The sequence below is a fragment of the Camellia sinensis genome, chromosome 5, assembly GCF_055761805.1.
Source record: "Camellia sinensis isolate YWXY chromosome 5, ASM5576180v1, whole genome shotgun sequence".
Lineage (NCBI taxonomy): Eukaryota > Viridiplantae > Streptophyta > Magnoliopsida > Ericales > Theaceae > Camellia > Camellia sinensis.
In genome coordinates, this window is record NC_138965.1 from 150,021,170 (window position 1) to 150,041,238 (window position 20,069).

A 20,069-nucleotide genomic window follows, 5' to 3' on the forward strand; every position below is an offset into this window, starting at 1 on the left:
AACTTGTGAAACCAGTCTGATGTAATTTCCCCAAAGGATGAGGGAAACACTTTGCAGAGTAGCAGCTCGTTCCTAGTGTACAGTGCTATTGAGTTCAGGTACAAGCCGATGTGAAAGTTAAGGTCAAACTTACCGTCGTATATCTGGAATTTTGGCATGTGGAACCTTTTCGGGGTCTCAAATTTGGCTAACTCCACCGAGAACGGCGTTCTCAACTTGACCGGAGAGGTCACCTCGGCATCTTGTCGCGTCCTCTGGAGATAATGCCTCAGATCCTCCTTGGTCCATCCAGGAGCTCAGCTATCAACGAATTTCAGCCTTTTTGGAGTGCTACTCCCGGTGTCGTTATGAGTCCTCTTAGACCTCTCTCCATTAGTTGCATCAAAACAAAGTTCCTTCCCTTGAACATGCCGATGTTCTTTGGGGTCAGCTTCTTTGGTACGATGTGTCCTCCGAGAATCTCCCTTCATTGACTCTCCTCACCCGACCTTCCTTGAAGGCCGGTAAGAGTGTTCCTTGGTCCTTGTGTGCTGGGGGACTGCAGGGATTGTTTTCTGGCCCCCTTTCTGGGCATTGTTCTTGGCCGCTAGAATCGGCGTGTCTTATAATGAAAACGGTGGCTGCATGACGTTATTCTACATCATGAAATTGACGACCGATTGTAGGTCCGCCAATTTGTTCGCCATTCCCTTCATCTCTCTATCCCTCCGCAGACATCTATATTTTCATACCTGGAGGTCGTTCTCGTTATAATACCCGCCTCGGTCTGCCTTTTTTGGTACGTCTCCCTCCTGGCCGACGTCCTTCTCTCCGGGGTTCTGATCCCAAGTTTCTTTGTTGTAGTTATCCTTCTCTACGTTAGGGTCAATGTGTTTATCACTCCCAGTAGGGATGTCGCCCCCTACCTTTTTTTTTGTCCGTCGTAGGCCATCTATTCTCCTTTCTTTCCCACAGACGGCGCCAAATTGTTTGTGCTGTTTTCTGACCATACTGCCGAACAGATACTCAGCTGGAGAACACCGACAAAATAGATTACACAAACGACCTGTCACAGAAAGAAAAGACTCCGGCGGTGGTTCGTCCACCCTGGGGCACTTCGACGATCAAGTCAATACTCAGTTATCTCTTAAAGATAATAATTAGTGCTTAACTCACTAACCAGAATTCAAAAAGCGTACCTTAGACCCACGAGGGTGCCCTTCTTTAATAGCCAGCACTAACCTGATCCCTGCAGAAGCCTAGCTCTTCTCGGACTCTGGTTCAATGCTTATCCTAGACTCTCTAATAGATAAAGATAAACTCCCTAAGAGATTTATCCTTATCTAGGCTGAGGTCTTCCCCTATTCTAGTACTCTTGTTCTCTATCCGTTCATCTCGGATTCCGGTATCTTCGCAGGTAACCTCGGCCTAGCCGAGATCACCTCGACGTCAAGACCAAAACATGTGGCACCTCAGCTGACACTTCGGTGCCACCTTGGCCACGTGTTGTTATCCAAAAAATATATCCCCACAGTAATTATTTTTTAAAAAATACAATCAAACAAAAAATTGTTCGTTAAACTGTTTTTAAAAATTATTTTTGAAATCTTGTTCAGAAAACAATTCATTTTTTACGAAACCCAAAAGTTATTTGTGAATTTTCCAAAACTGAGTTTACATAAAAATGAAGATTGTGCACTTTAATGTTATTTTCGAGACGAGAACCCAAACACAATTTGGCTTCTTTCCATTTGAGAGAAGGGATTATTTTTTTAAGATCCATTTTGATAATCTAAATCGTTTAATTTATAATGCCTGCTGACCAAATTATTTAATAAAAAATAACTTGATAAGATATCGGTAACTACAAGATCGATCACATTTCTCTTTAAAAAAATAGACGACAAGTATGATTTAAAAATATTGATCATTCTTTTTTTTATACAAATATTAACTGATCATGTGGCTACCCATATCCGATCTACTTCTATTTGATGGGTCTTATGAGTGTAACCGTTCAGATAATCAAAACTGACCCAATATGGGCTTACATCCATTCAAAATTTATTATGGCCTTGTTTGGGAAAAGTTTTTTTGGGCTAAAATAGTTAATAAAGACAAAAATGACTAAAATAGTCAATAAGACAAAATGACACATCTTACATACCAACCACTCACTTTTTCTTTTATAACCATCTATTTAACTACAAAAAAATTCACAAATCATTCCAAACACAACTTCTTCTTTTTTATCTCATAAAATAACAAAAAAAATTAAAAAGCCAACTAACATAATAGTCAAGTTCCAAATGAGACCTATATGTATATATATTTTATGAAAAAAATCATCATACAAAAATGAACAAAATAAATATATCATACATTTAGCTGGGCGCGACTACAAATCTAATTTTTTTTCTTGCATAATTTATATATATTAGTATAATAATAAGTGAAATTAATCATCAAAATATATCACGTGACAGCAACAAAAGCTTCCAATTGGAGAAAAGCTGAAATAGACATATCTGAGTGTTTTGGAAAGATGGTAAAAAGTTAGTTTTGGCATTTTATCAAGTTTTTTGACTTTTTTAAAAAGTGATTTAAGAAGTTGGTAAAAAATTGCTTTTTTGCTTTTTTGTATAATATTTATTTATGGTGTCACATCATATTAAAATGACCAAAATACCCCCACTGAACTTAGGGAATTTAGTTTTTAACCCATGTGATTGTTTGAACAATTATGTAATTTCATGGAGGACAATTACATAAATTCACCACTTGTGTTTTTGTCCCTTCCCAAATCAACCTGCTTACTTTTTTATGCTACCACTTGCATTTTTGGAATGCTGCAAAACGTAGCTTGTTGCTCACTTCCCAAATGTACACATAATCACCATGTATCACTAGTAGGGGTGTTCGCGGTTTGGTTGCGGTCGGGGAACTTTCAATTCGTTATCCGTCCACTGGATGGGCGGATTGGAAAAAAATCAATCTGTATCCGTCTATCGAATTGATGGAGACAGATGCAAATTGATGCGAATCGATTTAGCGGTTTAAACTTTTACAAATTTTGAACATAATACAATAATTTGTCAACATTTTTTTTGGATAACAATCCAACTCAATATAACCAAAAGATTATCAAGTAAATTGTCAAATACCGATAATAAATACATATAAGAAAATTATGCATTATCAAAACTATTTCATTATTTTTTTTATTCAAAAACTATTTAATTTGATTTTTTTTTAAATGACAAAATTAAGCCTTATATTTTTCACACAAAAATACTAAATATCAATCCTTGCCTTTTGATAAAATGATTTTCAAATTGAAAACAAATTAAAAACACAATAGAATATCCAAACTCTTTTTCAATTGAAAACACAAACAGAATATCTAAACAAATTAAAAACACAAAAGGCTTTGTTTGGAACGCTTTTCCAAAGCTAATTCCACCCATTTATTTGAGTTTCATGTTTGTTTACGATTTTCCAAAGTTTATTCCACATTCAATTTTGAAAACTCTGTCTTAGGCGAGAAAATTTGGGCTAACCGGTCGTCCGGCCGGTTGACCGGAACAATAATTTTGATTTTGATTTTGATTTTTTTTGCAATTGACACATATTAATTTTTATATATTTGGAAAAAATATTTTTTTTAATTTTTTATGAGCTTTAATAGAATTTTGAATTGCGTGCTTGGTTATGAGTTGTAAGTTTTTGTATCAAATATTATATATCACATCAAAAATTTTCCACTCAATTCAAAACTCTTTTCAAAACTCTTTCACCAAACAAATTTTCTATATACTCAAATCAGAATTTCAAAACTCATAAACTCAAAATACAACTCCTACTCTCAAATCATAATTAGAAAGCTCTACCAAACGCAACGACCAAAGTCTTACAAATTACTAGGGTGGCTCGCGGTTTGACGGTTCGGTTGCGGCCATAGGAACCTCAAATCCGTCATTCGTCCAAAACTAGGCGGATTGAAAAAAATCAATCTGCAACCGTCCGCTCATCATTATGCATCCATGCAAAATGCGGTAAATCGATTCGATTCAACCGATTTAAACGAATTAAAATATCTGTTGCTCACTCCTAATTGCTAATCCCTATCACGCAGAAAAATGGGCATGTTTGCATATATGCAAGCAAATTGTGAATACACATAAATCAACAAAAATTTAAACATATATGCATGAATGAGCTTGTAGATGAAAGTACTACGTGGCTAGTGAAGTTTGTCTCTAATGCCAAGTGCCCAACAAGTCTCTTTGTTCTCTTTTACAAGGATGATTATCATGATAAAGAACCTTAGCCCTTGCCTTTGTTAAAATGGTATGTGGACATTAATCACCATGTCACACCAAAAACACGAATCACCAAAACAACAAAAACAAAACACCCTAAAACACTCCATGAACAATGACAAAACACCATATAAGATAGCTAAGCAACCTTTTGTTGGATACAATCTTTTGGACGGTTTTAAAAATTGATCTATAAATGTTATGCCAAATGTCATAAAAGATATAATTAAAATTTTTCTTAACACCAATTAGTTTTAAGAGAAATGATGTAACACAGTTTAATAAGTGGTATAAAACCAAATTGTCATGCGTTTAAATCGTGGGGGCATTATTGTAAAGAAATGATGCTAGCTATACAAACAAATTTGCTGACACGATATCAAATGCTAAAAACAATGAAAGAGATGGTAGACACCTTGCATATTCCAAAACTTGTCACCCTATATATATATATATATTGCCACAAGTATTGCTTCACTACAACAACACAACCATACCCTTCTCTTGCCAAACTTTCTTCATCTCACTAATTGTGCATACCGGATTCCGCACTAGATGAAAGTGTATCGGGGCCCTGCACTCGGTTGGACTATCCAGGGACTGAGGTTCCTGCCACAAGAAGCACCGTTAGAGCTGCCCGGCTGGGGTTGGCCGGATAACCCCTCCGGTGTGGGAATCAGTGATCGGAGAAGGAGTGTATATCGAGTTGAGTTTATATCTAAATGTGGTTTTTCTTGGAATAGTTCAGTTACCTTCAATGTGAAGTTCATGTTGTATATATAGTGTTCCTTGCTTGCTTCTCAAGGTGGGTTTATAGAGCTTGGATGCTGCCAGGTGTCCTTTTAGCATTGCTCAACGTAGGGGACCACCTGGTAGTTGTCATTGAATGCATATACTCATTGTAGTCATGCTGATAACAAACCACATTCCTTTGGTTCAATAACTTCCATGATTCTAGTTGTAGGGGACCAGCTGAGGTGGCAACTTGCACATGCACACATTCACAACTTCCACGTTTCCTTGCGAGGTTTCCTCAGCTCGGTACCGCTGTGCCTCAGCACGGTATCATTATGCCTTGTCTCGGCCTTTTACAGGATCATTCATGGAGATGGGCTGATCCATTCGGATATCTTTGTATGGGCTCGGCCTATTTTCTGTTTGGCCCATAGGTTCAGTCTCGCAGCTTGGCCCAGCCCAACACCACGGTTGGACTAGCCTTTCCACTGCGGGTTGGGCCCAAGTGCTTGAGGACTTGGGTGGACTGTTGATCATAAAGTTGGGCTCAATTGGTTTGCCCATATACTCATCCAACCCACTTGGATTTGGACTTCAGTGGATTGGGCCGGCCTAAGGCTTGGACCCGACCCATTTCACATTTAGCCCCTTCATTTGCCCCCTAGCTCGCGCTAAGGTTCCCCTTAGGGGGAGCTATTGTTTTGTTTCCCAAGCGTCGCATCGTTTCGATTTTCCCCAGTTCGGCCTTGGTGACGGTTCAATCTTGACACACAATCCTTGCATGCATCCTTTCATGGTGACACGTGGCGATGTGAGATAGGTGTGCAAAGATAGTGCGTCGATTCCATACCGAAGGTCAGGCTTCGTGTACCTGCGCGCCGGTTGGTGCAATTAATGCTCTGGCTGTCAATACAAATCCCTTTATCTGCTTTTTCGTTCCTCTAGAGAGTTTCAAAGAGAGAGAAAGAACTCTTCCCATTCCTCTAAACCAGTCTTGTTGGTGCTCTGCTCAGACTTTTTCGTCGCTGGTCTTGCTCTGCTGCCACTGTTCTAGTCTCTGTAAGTCCTCTTGTGATTCTTCTTCTCTTGCCTCTTTTTGTCTTAATCATCTTGTTTGGACCACACGCTGTCTGTGTTCCACACTCTATTATCTAAGTCCTACCTCTGTCCCATTAGGTTTGTTAAATGGGGAAGTTCTGCTCACTGGTTGATACCCCCGAGGCCATGGCTATGTTCCGCCTGGACTATAATATTCCCGACGACATTACCCTTTCGTTGGCGAAAGTAGACGCCAAGCATATGGGCACGAGGAATACCGTCGCTTTTCCCATCGCGGCCATAGTCGAGGGAGGGGTTCGGTTTCCCCTTGATTCGTTGGTGCGCCGGTTTCTGCATCAAGTCCAGTTAACCCTAATGCAAGTATCTGTGAACCTTTTCCGGGTTGTTTGTGGCGTAGCCGCCCTCAATAGACGATTGGGTTTGAACCTTGACATATGGGATATCTTAGGTTGTTATACTCTTTCTCAAAACAAAGACCACAGCATGTATTACTTGCAAGTTCGCTTGTTTGATTGCCATTTGGTTACTGGGTTGCCCGATTCGGATAAACACAACGATGATTTCTTACAAGTTAGTGAAAACTGGGAGTTCCCCGCCGGAACTGAGTTTCAGTCTGAGCGGATGCCCCAAAAAGATGGCTACCCGGGTTCGGGCCTTTCCTTCTAATGCCTTTTGTATTTCTTACTTTATTTTGGATGTTGCTCTAATGGGTCACTTCTTTTTTACAGAGGCCTCTCGTTTCCAATGAAGACCGAACCGAGAGAATGCTGAAGCTATAAAAGCTGCCCTGAGGTATAAAAAGAGATCTGCACCCGAGTTATTGGATTACCAGTCTACTTACCGCTCCATTATTCCAAAGAAGGCGAGGCTCGCTGCTTCCCTTCTGGACTCTGATACCGAGACTGACACGTCTCTCACTCTTTTGGTCACGAACCGTCGCAGGAGTCAGGGTGCACTTTCTGAGAGGGCACCCTCCCCTGTCCCCAGTTTCGCAGGGGGCGGGTTTGTGGCGAAGAGAAGGGTGTTGGTGGATTTAGAAGCTGAGGCTTTCGGAGCCTCCGATGTTTTGGAAACCCCTCTGGAAAAGACCGAGGCGAAGAGCCTCATGGAAGTGAAGATGGAAGTGGGAGCTTCTGGGACCCCTGTGACTGCTACCGAGCCCTCAGCTTCGATCGCTGCGCGAGCAAAAAAGAGAAGAAAAGAGGCTGGCAAAGCAATGGTGGGGGAAGCTTCTGAGGATCCTGTTGAGGATGAGGCTTTTGAGAAATGGGAGCCGCCAATGTCGCATAAAGGCAGGCCCATTTCCACTTCTGATTCAGTTGTCGTTTCACAAGATTTTGCCTTTGATTTGACTAAGTTTTTGTTGATACCGGTTGACATGGCTGACTATAATGGGCCCTGTGACATTCTTATCCTGAAGGGACCCTTCAGATGATGACTGCTGTAAGTGTTTCCTCGTTTTACTTGTCTTTATTGTTACGTTGCTGTCTTTTTTTCTCTTAATTCTTTGTTGTCCTTTGCAGTGTATCTAGAGAATGCATCTGTTCATTACCCATGCTGAAGAGTTAGACAGGGCCGTGCTGGAGGCCGCAATGAACGCTGAGAGACTGACGGTAAGCTTGGAGACAGAGAAGGAAGGACGCCGAACCGCGGAGAGGGAAGCATTTCGTTTGAACAAGATTGTCGCTTCAGCTGAAAAATCGAAGGAGGCTGCTATTGGGACACAGGCTCAACTCGAGGGAAAAGTGGCCGAACTGGAGGCCGTTACTGCCGTGATGGCTGCCGAGTGTTCTGCGCTGGAAGCCAAACACTGGCAATAGGGTTGGGATGAAGCTGGGGCTGCCTATAAGGAAGAGGTGCTAGTGTTTCTAGATAAGCTTTTTCTAAAGGATTGGACGAGTGCTTTGGTTGCTACGCTGGTTCCTGAAGGCTCTTCCCTATTTCAGGATGTCCCCGTTCCTTCGAGATCCTTGGGTTCGAAGACTGTTTCCACCCCTGCTGTTCTGCCAGTCGAAGTTTCCCCAGAAGCTGATTCTGCAAACAAGACCCAAGACAGTAATGTTGCCGCTGAAACGGTGGATGTTGAAGGGATTGAAACCCTGAAAACCGAAGCCGTGGGAGATGTGGTTAAGGAGGCTTCTACTTCTCAGGAAGTTGGAGCTGTCTCTATTTTTCCTCCCCCAGACGGCCTGGACGAAATTGTTGATGTTGTTCCAGAGTCTCCCTCTGTTAATGAAAGTTGATGTTGAAAGGATTTGAACTTTTTTGCTTTTCTGTTTTGATGTATTGTGGCTCGGTCTCCATGACGAGCTTTCTTTTTGCACTTGCCAAGACAATTTTTATTTTCTCTTTTCTTTTCTTTGTTGCTGGTTATGAGGTCATCTGTGCCCTTTGTTGGATGATAGAATTTTCTCTTTGAACTTGCAATCTGATGCTGTTTGGCTTTTATGTCTGAATGTTTTCTATACTGCCTGCCCTCGGCCGAGCACTGTTGGGACCTCGGGCCGAATAGATGCTCGGTCTGGTTCTGTACTGCTTTTAAATAGATGCTCTGTCTGATTCTGTACTGCTTGCCCCCGGCCTAGCATTGTTGGGGCCTTGAGGCTGAATTGATGCTCGGTGTGGCTTTGTACTGTTTGCCCCCGGCCAAGCACTGTTGGGACCTTGAGGCTGAACTGATGCTCGGTGTGGCTAACGGATATGTGGTATGACTGTGCTTGAGTTCGTAAGTGGGTCTTACTTAGGTCCAGGTTGGTTTTAAAAGAAAACAATTGTTTGCCCCTACCTGGAGCTAAGTAAGATTGGTACTGAAGATTGTGCTCTTAGATAGAATTGCTTAAGTCTGTTGCAACTTTGATAGCGCAGATGCACTTGAATGAGATAAAGGCATGAAGATGTGTCTTACTCAGGTCCAGGTTGGTTTTTAAAAAAAAAACAATTGTTTGCCCCCACCTGGAGTTGAGTAAGACTAATGCTGGAAGTTTACTCCTGACATAACCTGGCCATGCTTGTTCCAACTCTGTTTGTTTGAATCAATACTGAAGTGTTGACGTGTTGGTACTTAAGGAATTCTGTGGATTCAAAGACGTTTACTTAAGATATGTTAGTATGGTTTCCACCAAGCAATTTCACTTGGCTAAAGTCCAATTTAGTTGCCAAACATTATTCCACCAAGCAATACCACTTAGCATGTTTGAGTGCTAACCAAATTTATATTCCGTCCAGTCGTTCTGAAACTAAGTCCATTTGGGTGAAGACCAAAGTTAATTCTGTTTGATAAACATCAAAGCTAATTCCATTTGGTGAGGACCAAAGCTAATTCTATTTGATAAACATCAAAGCTAATTCCATTTGGTAAGCACCAAAGCTAATTCCGTTTGATAAACATCAAAGCTAATTCCGTTTGGTAAGAACCAAAGCTAATTCCATTTGATAAACATCAAAGCTAATTCCGTTTGGTGAGAACCAAAGCTAATTCCATATGATAAACATCAAAGCTAATTACAAGAATTTGATAAATTTGAGAGAAGTGGGGAAGCATTTACATTGGTCAACAGATAAATGCCTTTACATTCTGATAGAGAAGCTGGGAGATAATTCTATTGATAGTATTTCTTGAGATTTGCTACATTCCAAGGCCGAGGTATAGCTCTGCCATTCAGATCCTTTAGGTAGTAAGCTCCATTTCCAACAACTGTGACTTTGTAGGGACCTTCCCAGTTAGGCCCAAGTTTGCCCTCACCAGGCACCCTTTTGTGATCCATAACTTTCCTCAAGACCAGTTCTCCTGGTGTAAATTGCCTTGGGAAAACTTTTTGGTTGAAACTCTTGATGAGCTGCTGCTGGTACGCTACAAGTTTAATCAGTGCTGCTTCTCTTCGGCCCTCTGCCATATCCAGTGTTTGTACAATAGCTTCCTTATTACTGGTGTTCTCAAACAATTCAGATTGAAGGGTTGGGAGGCCTACTTCGAGTGGGATGACGGCCTCTATTCCATAAGTTAGGGAGTAAGGTGTTTTCCCCGTTGAGCGTCGTGCTGTGGTTCAGTATGCCCATAGCACGTGGGGTAACTCTTTAACCCATTTTCCTTTGGCATGCTCAAGCCGTTTCTTTACTCCGTTGATGATGGTTTTGTTTGACGCCTCTGCCTGTCCATCGCTTTGCGGGTACCCTGGAGAAGGGTTCCTATACTCAATCCTGAGGTTGGCACAAAACTTTCTGAAGATCTTACCATCGAATTGCGTTCCATTATTCGTAATCAATACTCGAGGGATGCCGAAACGCACCACCACGTCTCTCATGACAAACCGCTTTGTATCCGCTTCTTTGATACTTGCCAATGCCTCGACTTCGACCCACTTAGTAAAATAGTCGGTTGCACACTACAACAAGTTGGGTCTTGAATGACGAATTTTTTTTGTCTCCAAAGAGTTAATTTTGTGGCTATAGATATTTGTGAGGAAATATTTTCCTCACCGGTTTCGTCATTTAATGTTTGTCACTAAAAATTGCCGTGAGGAAAAATAATTTCGTCACCAATGAAATTACTTTAGTGACGAAAACTTTTGTCATCGATAAGACAACATTTTGTTGCCAAAAATCCTAATTTTCATCACCAAATAATTATTCAGTACCATATTTATAACTTTAGTTGACGAATAAGATGTAAAGTTGACGAAATGTTTCGTCACCAAAAGTCAGACATGGGTGACGAAATATATTTCGTAGCAAAAATATGTATACATGACAAAATTTTTAGTCACCAAACAATAGAATTAACGAAAACTTTTATATATAAGCTACAATAAATTTTGCACAAAAAATATTTATTATCGACGAATAATCACTTTGTCATAGTAGCAAGTACAGATAATGAAAAAATCCATCACTAAACTTGTTCTATATTTTATATTTCAATTTAAATTATTATTTCACAAATATCCATGTTCATATCCCAATAACCTTTTAAATATACTAAGAAATCCACTAGCTATCATACACCACTCCACAAAAAAAATTCACCAAACAATTTATATTATAAATCAAAATATATCCGTCAAACAAATTTAATATTAATCCATTAAGTATAACAAAAAAAACCATCATAGTAATCCCAAAATGAACTAACGTGAAGTCCACAAATAAAAATCAACACTCGATCTTGATTTGCCACTAGAACTAAGTATAAGTTCAGGAAGAAAAAAAAAAAAAATCAACACTTGATCTTGATTTGCAAGTGTGCTTCCCCATATCATCAAAAACCAATCTGCAAAGAAAATAAATAAACTATTAATATATTATCAATTACATCTAAACTCATATATAAATAATTTTATTTTATAAACCAATTTAGTATAAATGCATATAACAATACAAAATTTCAAAGAGTTGAGGTGATCCTTGATGATAAGCAACGCGGATAACAGAAGATGCCAAAAGATTGTAGGAATACCATGTATCACTAGCACTAATGCCAACAAGAACTAGAGAGAATCACAGGACTCATTATGCATAGCCAGCTATCATCACATTGTAAAGGATTGAATCTCTAAAAATAGCCCTTTCAAACAATTTTTGTGCATATGTTATATTCCCACATTTTGAGTACATATCAACCAATGCACTAATCAATTTCTCTTCCATTTCAGTTCCTATTCACAATATGTAAGCATGAACTTGATTGGCAGGATCCATAGCCACTTGTATTGCACAGGCACCAAGCACACTAATGAGGATCAAAGCATTAGGAACAGTCGATTTCTTTGCTTTAAACTCATTTAAAAGATCAAAGGCAGCCTCACATTGATGAGATTTCACATTCCCAGAAAACATAGCTGTCCATACAACACAATTCTTCTTAGAAAATGAATCAAAAAGCCTTCTGGCTTCTACCATTTTACCTTCTCTACACAATATAGAGGGGTGGGCTAAGAATAAGGAGGATTACAAAGGTTAATGACTGTCTTCTTTCCAAATGGTGGTGGAGGTATGCTAATGAAGATCATGCTCTATGGAAAAGAATTATTTGTTCAAGCATGCTGTGATAGGAGGCAGATGGTTACCTTTTATAGGAATTGGTAACAGAGGCTCTAGGGCCTGGATTGACATTCTGAGCATACTTTGAAAAAAATACAATACAAGATATAAAAATGAATGAAGATACAATAAAAACTTCAATCATCCAAATACAAAAGGTAAATTTATATGCATAATTCTTCTCGCACTCTAGAGAAATCCAGTATTTTTTTAAAAATTTTGTTGGCTTGGTATGCCCCTAATATTCAACACATGAACCTATTTTGAAAGCGGTGGGTTAGAGGAATATTTTTTAATCAACCTTATTTCCGTCCCTAATTAGTTGGTCTTCAAGCCTATGACCTTCAAGTTATAATGAATCATGCTTGGTTATTTGAAAAATGAAGGGTATGTCTTCACAACTTCTCTATGTGGTATCACTCCTTGTAAGGATGACTCAAGTACTGTCCATTTTGCAAACCACTGGATAGAATTAGAGTCTTTCAACAAAATCTAGCTCAAATATAGTGAGTTAGAACAATATTATTTAATATTGCTTTCCCTGACATCCGAAGCAGAAAGCCAAGTTATCCCCTATATTGTGGCTTAAAATCATCCATTGACACCTTTATTTCTTGAGCAAGCTTTTTAATGAATTTCTGCCCTTCAAAGTAACCATCCATGTGGCAGATAAGAACACTCATGAACAAAAAAAAAGTGCATAGCTATCACAGTAACAGAATGAAAAATATTTGATTGCATGAACAGGATGAGCCAAAGAAGAATGTAAACTTACTTATCACGTTAGGTTGAATTCTCTAAATTTACTTTTTTCCAACTTTGAAATTCAGCTGATAGTAGAGAGGTTGAATCATATTAAGCCCTAGGGAAGTTGTTGGCTTACACTTCATCTAAAAAGCAATCATAAAACTAAATTGAACCTCTGTGACAATCTGCACATGATGTTTGCATTGCATATGTAATGTTTACTTAGAGAGCATTTGCTTCCTCACTGAGTTTTGCTTCGTGTCCAGGCCTTGATATTTTTTGTATCTTAGCTAGATATGATTCTGATTGATTTTTTGTTTGTGTTTTTGGGTGGATAACTAATTTTTTATTGGTTTCTTATGTTTTATTGAACTTTTTTGATAAAATTAGAAGTTAATACTAGAGGATTTATGATTGAATTGGAATGCTTATGTACAGATATGATTGAAGAATTAATCAACAGGGGACAGCAGGTTGATGCGGTCCACTTTACTTTTGAAGTTGGTCTTGAGGGCAAGTTCCCCCCTGCTCCACTGCTGAAGGCTTTCCTAAATGATGCCAAAAAGGCTACAGATTCCATTTTGATTACATCACAAATATATTGATTACATCGCAAAGCCAACAAAATCAAATTATTGATTACATCACAAATATATAAACGTTAGCAAGACAGCAACCTCATCCACTATTAGCAAAAGCAGACACAATCAACCTCCAATCTTTAATCAAACATAAACATAAATAGAATATCTTCAAACTTCTTATCCCTTTAATATTGAACAATAAATCATTTACACTTATCAATTTCACGTTTTAACAGTTTTGCAACTGGCATGAAGAAATACAGGTAAATAAATAATAAATAAATAAATAAAGCTAAAGAAATAAATCTAAGCAAAACTTGTAGACAAAAGGAATGTTCCAATCAACCTTCTTAAATTTTTAAAACATGGAGTTCGCTATTCATAAGCGATCACTGTAAATCTAAAAGGATTTTGGATAAATGAATATCAACAAAAATTACAGAACCTACAAACCAATTAAATCTTGAATGCACAGTTCAATTAAATTCAAAGGTTTCCAATCAGGTTCTTCCCTTATTATTTCAAATATTACCCATAATGAAGTGAAAATTTTACTTCTTTTTTAAGATGTTCAAAATCTGTAATTCTGATGAAAATTAATGAGTGCAAATGTTCAATAAGCAAGGGAAATTAGCAACAAAGATACAAAAATAGAGAAATTGAGTAAGAGAGAGAGAAAGAGAGAGGACCTATACCTGAAAATAGAAAAATAGAGAAATAATCGAATAATACTTGAAGCGACGGCAACGGTGCTGACGATTGGTCGGAGGAGAACGCGGGTGACATTGGTAGCGGCGTTGAAGGAGAAGAACGGGTGACGTTGGTGGCAGTGCTGAAGGAGAACGAGTTACATCGGTTGCAGCACTGAAGGAAGAGAACAAACTGAAGGAGAAGAAGGGTGATGTGTTTTGAGAGAGGGATGAGAGGAAACTGATGACCACAAAAAAAGGGGGGCAAATTTGTAACCTAGCATTTTTTTTTCATTACTGCCCAATTTTTCAAAATTTTCCCTCCAAAAATTGGTGATAAAATAATTTTCTCACTTTGTTTGGTTAGACTTTTTTGAAAGAAACTTTTCAAAAAAATTTATTTTCTTATTTTTTGTGTGTTTTTTTTTTTTTGTTTTTACTGAATTTTTTTAATATTTTAAGTAATTTTTTAAATTTTTAGACATACCTAACATAAATATACCTAAAAAGTAAAAAAATTGTGAAAAATACTTTTTAAAAATTCACTAAATACCAAAAATACAAAAAAAAAATTACGAGAATTCAGTACATTTTTTTATATTTTTATGTATTTATTAATTTTTTAAAATATTTGTTCACAAATTTTTTACTTTTTAGATACATCTAAGTGATGTGCATTTAAAAAAGTAAAAAAATGTTTAAAATTATAAAAATATTCACTAAAAACAAAAAAATACGAAAACTAAAAAACTCAATTTTCAAAAAATTTAATCTAAAAAACTCAAACCAAACACACTGATTTCTCAAAATTCGCCCTCCAAAATTGATGACAAAATAATTTCCTCACCAAAAGTCTCAAAAGATTAAACATTATTGGCGACGAAAATATATTCCTCACCAAACGGTCTCAAAATATTTAAAATAAAATTTTTCAAAAAATATATATTTTTAATTATTGGTGACGAAAATATATTTCTCACTAATAATTTTATAATTTGTGACAAATTTTTTTCTCACCAAAAGTCTTAAAATTTTGGCGCCACCTAAAAATAATAGTGGGAAAACCTTCAGTGACGAAATTTAATTTTTCCTCACCTAAAAAGAAGTATTTGTTGACAAAAATAAATTTCATCACCTATTATTTTTATTTTGTTATTATTTGTGACAAAATTTTATAATTCGTCACGAATTATTCTTATTTAGTGACAAAATTTATTTTCTTCACTATTTTTCGTCACCATAAGTTACTTTTGTTGTAGTGGCAGCAATGAAGAGTCGTCTGTTCCCCGTGCCTCGCGCTAATGGTCTGACAATATCCAGGCCCCATTGGGCAAAGGGACGGGAGTGAATGTCAAGAACTCGAAAGTCAAGAACTCAGAAGGCAGAAGTCAAGAAGTGACGGAAGTGAATGTTAAAGCCCAGAGACGACCCATTTTTGACAAGGCTGAAGACTTGGACAAACAAACAAAGTACAGACAAATAAATGGTTACGCCCGCAGGCTACCTATGTATCCCTCTACAAGGAATCAAACCAGCGTAGTTCAGGGGCAGGAGGCAAAATGATATGTAGAAAGATTTTGATAATTGGACTTATACGCTACGCGAAGCCGGTTTGATAATTGGACTTATACACTACGCGAAGACGGTCTAATAATTGGACTTACATGCTACGCGAAGCTGGTTTGAAAATTGGACTTATACGCTACGCGAAGCCGGTTTGAAAATTCAGGATTTATGTAATGCACTGTAATGATTAAAATGCAATGTGATAGCTAGAAAAAGGGAGGTACCTTACAGGGGCAATTGGCAATGACTTACCTCGGCAATGTCCTACCTCATGCTGATATGGGAATCTTCCTCTTCTTCTCAGTTGAACCATAGGTACTACTTTTCTCCCTGACTATGGTTGCAGCTTTCCCTATTCTCCAACAGGGTGACAGACTAGGTTGATTCAGTATCCAGAATTGAGGCGCATAAATATGCTATCTCAATCTATGGGGCTGCCATACAGATTTCAAGCCAAGGATATACCCCTGGGTATTTAAACCAGACTTTAGTCTCGGAAATCCCGAACCTTTGCGTTCTAGGCAAGAGCCATTCGAACTCTAGTTTCCACCGTCTCAGTTGGTCTCCTAGGAACTCACTGAAAACACAGGCAGGTGGCTATACCAGACCGTCGGAAGTTGTTCGGGCATGACAAACACCAAAGGAATTGCACCTTTAGAGGATTTAAGGTTTCCTAGACCAGAGAGTGCACAAGACAGTGCGAATAAAGATGCAGGATTTAAGGTCTCCTAGACCAGAGGATTTAAAGTCTCCCAGACCAGGTGAGTGCACAAGACAGTGCGAGCTAAAGGTGCACAAAACAGTGCGAGTAGGGTGAATGCACAAAACAGTGCGATACAGATAAGGTGCACAAGATAGCGCGATGCAATGCACTAACAAGTGCAGGTAAGGTATGCAAGATAGCGCGATAAAATGCATGCACAATGCAAGTAAGGTGCACAAAATAATGCGATGCGCAAAATAGCGCGAATGAAATGTAATGCACTAACAAGTGCAGGTAAGATGCGCAAGATAGCGCGAATGATACAATGTAATGCACAAAACAGTGCGATACGCTAAATAGCGCGAGTGTAAACTGCACAAAACAGTGCGATGCGCAAGAAAGCGCGAGTGATTACAAATGCGGAAGTGCACAAGACAGTGCGATGCGCAAAATAGCGCGAACCTGAACCTGCACAAAACAGCGCGAATGATTTGAAATGCACTAAACAGTGCGATACGCTAAACAGCGCGATTGTTTTGAAATGCACTAAACAGTGCGATACGATAAACAGCGCGATTGATTTGAAATGCACAAAACAGTGCGATACGCTAAACAACACGATTGATTTGAAATGCACTAAATAGTGCGATACGTTAAATAGCGCGATTGATTTGAAATGTACAAAACAGTGCGATACGCTAAACAGCGCGATTGATTTGAAATGCACAAAACAGTGCGATACCCTAAACAGCGCGATTGATTTGAAATACACAAAATAGTACGATACGCTAAACAGCGCGATTGATATGCAATGCACAAAACAGTGCAAGTGAGATACAACCACAAGATGCACAAGACAGTGCTAGTGAGATACAAAGTGCAAGTGCACAAGACAGTGCAAGTGAGATAAAATGCACAAGAAAGTGCGATAAAATGCATCTTCTATGCAAGTATGGGGACATTTTCTACGTAACAGATACGAGCATTTTCTATGCAAGTATGGAAGCACATTCTATGAAATATTGAAAGCATATTCTATGTATGAGACAAGCAAAGCATATTCTATGCGGAATCGAAAGCAAGCATATTCTATGCATGAATCATAATGATGCGCGGCACGCATGCAACAACAGTGTATATGAAATTTCACATTCTATGCAATAGAGGAGCATCAAATATGTACTCTGGTGCCTCTGATTTGCCTCTTAGAGGACTTCGCAACACACTCAGCTCAAAAAGGGCACACCCTGTTCATATTGGCGAGAGATAACATCTGCATGTGAACCCCTCGGGTGCTGCTTGGACTGCCATTCTGACTTGAAGCAGGCTTACACTTGGGGTCGAGATACACTCATACTCCAGAGGAAGGCGAGGCCTGACAAGATGCACCTGGAATGCAGTCTCAGATTTTGCTAAAGTTGAAACATGCTAAGATGCTCCAAATTTTCCCTCTTTTCTTTTGCTTTGCAGTCTAGAACCTAAATAGCTTTAAATAGGTCCTTGTTTTACTATTCTGACATGATCTGGGTTGAACCCTGCGGCTTTATGAAAGAACCAATCCTGTTTTGCACAAATGTGAAGAACGACACGGCACTCTGAGCACAAAACGATTTTTGAAATTGAAATGAGAAAAAGGTTCTCAACCGGGTATTGAGCCTACAACTGACCACAGCCAAAACGACTCAACAATGGAAAACAAAGGTAGAATAACCTAAACACAACTCAACAAAGAAAAAACAAGGTAAAATGACCTAAACATCTGTTGACACTCAAACGACTCAAAACAAGAATCGAAACAAACAAAAACGCACAAACACAACACTCAGCTGTGTTACAAAGGCAAGAGACCTCTCGGTGCACGAGGAGCCAATTTCTCCGGGTATTGTTTCCCACCCTTTCTTATTTGTGATTCTTACATCACTCGGCCCTCAGGCTCAGCTTTTCTAACAAAACCCTTTTCCTCACTTTTTCTCTCAGCGCACATCTCTCTATTCTTTAATCTCTCATTTTTTATCCCTTCCCTGGGTGGTTGATGGATAAACAAGAAGTTGCGGGCTCTTGCCCCTAGTATTCTGCTAGATTCTCTTTCTTCTGCGCACAGCTAGTGAATTCCTCCCACAGAGGAATTGTGCTACAACTGGGTGTGTAGCAAATCTGCAGCTGACATCGGTTGACGATGCTCTGCTGGGGAGTTTGGACGTGATTAGATCTGTCTAGATGAGGGAGTGTAATATCTTGCCCCATTCCAACTCGTGCTTCGCACTTGGCTTGATATCTTGTTGCTTGGAAGATGTGAGAGCTTTCTGTCCTTTTGTGGTCAGCTTCAGTGGTGCCCCTTTCTGGCAGATAGAGTGCCCTTTCTAGCAAGTGTGTTGACAATGGGGAAAAGATAGAACACCTGACTCAACTGTACCCCTAGTTCATCATTTTGACCATTTTTTATTTTTGGCTTTCTGTTAAAACAATTTTGACCAAAATAAGAGTTAGATTAATATGCTTGTTCAATTTTCTGATTTAAAATCATGCAAGTCAGGCTATGAGCACTGAAAAATTTCCTTTTTTGGGTCCAAGAAATGGTCCAATTTTAGAAGAATGGAATAATTTTCGAGAGAATTAGTCAACCTCATAAAAAAAATTCTCAAAAACTATTTTTGCAAATGGTCACTGCTCAACGAGCACAGAACCTACTCTTGAGATGCATAACTTCAGATCCGAAGGAAAAGTGCCCCTTGCTTAAAGAGAGCTGCACGGCAACGGAAAGTTGCCCCTTGTTTGAACGGCACCGCGGCGCATTGAATGGCAACGAAAAGTTGCCCTTGTTTGAATGGCACCGCAGTGCATTGTAGTCAGTCCTCAGAGTGACGAGCACAACCAAATTCTCGGATACAGAGAAGGGGAAGATGATCAAAACCATTACATGGGCATAATCAATTTGAAGTGTTTTACGGCTAGACTTCAGGATGAAGTTGCCTACGTATCCCAAAGATGGGAATCAAGCCTTATGTAGTTCCGTGTAAGGTACACTAGTGTATTAACCCTCACCTTTTGCGCTCTAACTTTTTCCAAGGCCGCCCTTTGCGAGTTTTCAACCTTACGAGCTATGTTCTTCAATTCTTTTTCATTTCTTTTCTTCTTCTTTTTTCATCTTTTTCTTCTTTTCTTTTTTTTTTCATTTTTTTCATTTTCTTCATCATCATTTTTTTTTTGCATTTTTCTCTTTTGTTCTTTTCTTTTCTCTTTTTTTTTTTTGCTCTAATTTTTGCCTGGGTCGCCCTTTCGGGTTTTCGGCCCAGCGAGCCTCTCAAGGGTAAAAGTGTAGCTTGGTCCATGTCAAATGGTTCTGAGATCTCGAATCCATCTGAATCCAGGAGAGTAACTGTTGTTTGTTGACGATGCAGGAGTCCATTCCATGGGGACTGAATTTGCTCCTAGTGTTGTGGATAGGAACTCAGTTGTTCTTCAGCAATACTTTTTCTTTCTTCCCTTCTGGCATTTGGTATTCTTGCCAGTCTTCATTGATTTGCAAGATGATCCATCTTCGGCTCTTCGAGCACATTTGATATTTTTCTACCTCTAGGTCGAGGGCTGTTTCGAATCTGGCCACACAGGCCTCACATTACAGTTGACCGTTGAACATTTTGAGTTAAGG

At 38.9% G+C, this 20,069-nt stretch overlaps 1 long non-coding RNA gene across 1 annotated transcript; it reads right to left on the reverse strand.

Annotated features, from left to right (window-relative positions):
* Positions 1-11,112: 11,112 nt before the first annotated feature.
* Positions 11,113-14,438, reverse strand: LOC114321668 (uncharacterized). Its single transcript, XR_014330320.1, has 2 exons — positions 14,158-14,438; positions 11,113-11,361 (listed from the first exon to the last, which is right to left on the reverse strand). It is a non-coding gene; the product is annotated as an uncharacterized LOC114321668 (long non-coding RNA).
* Positions 14,439-20,069: the final 5,631 nt, after the last annotated feature.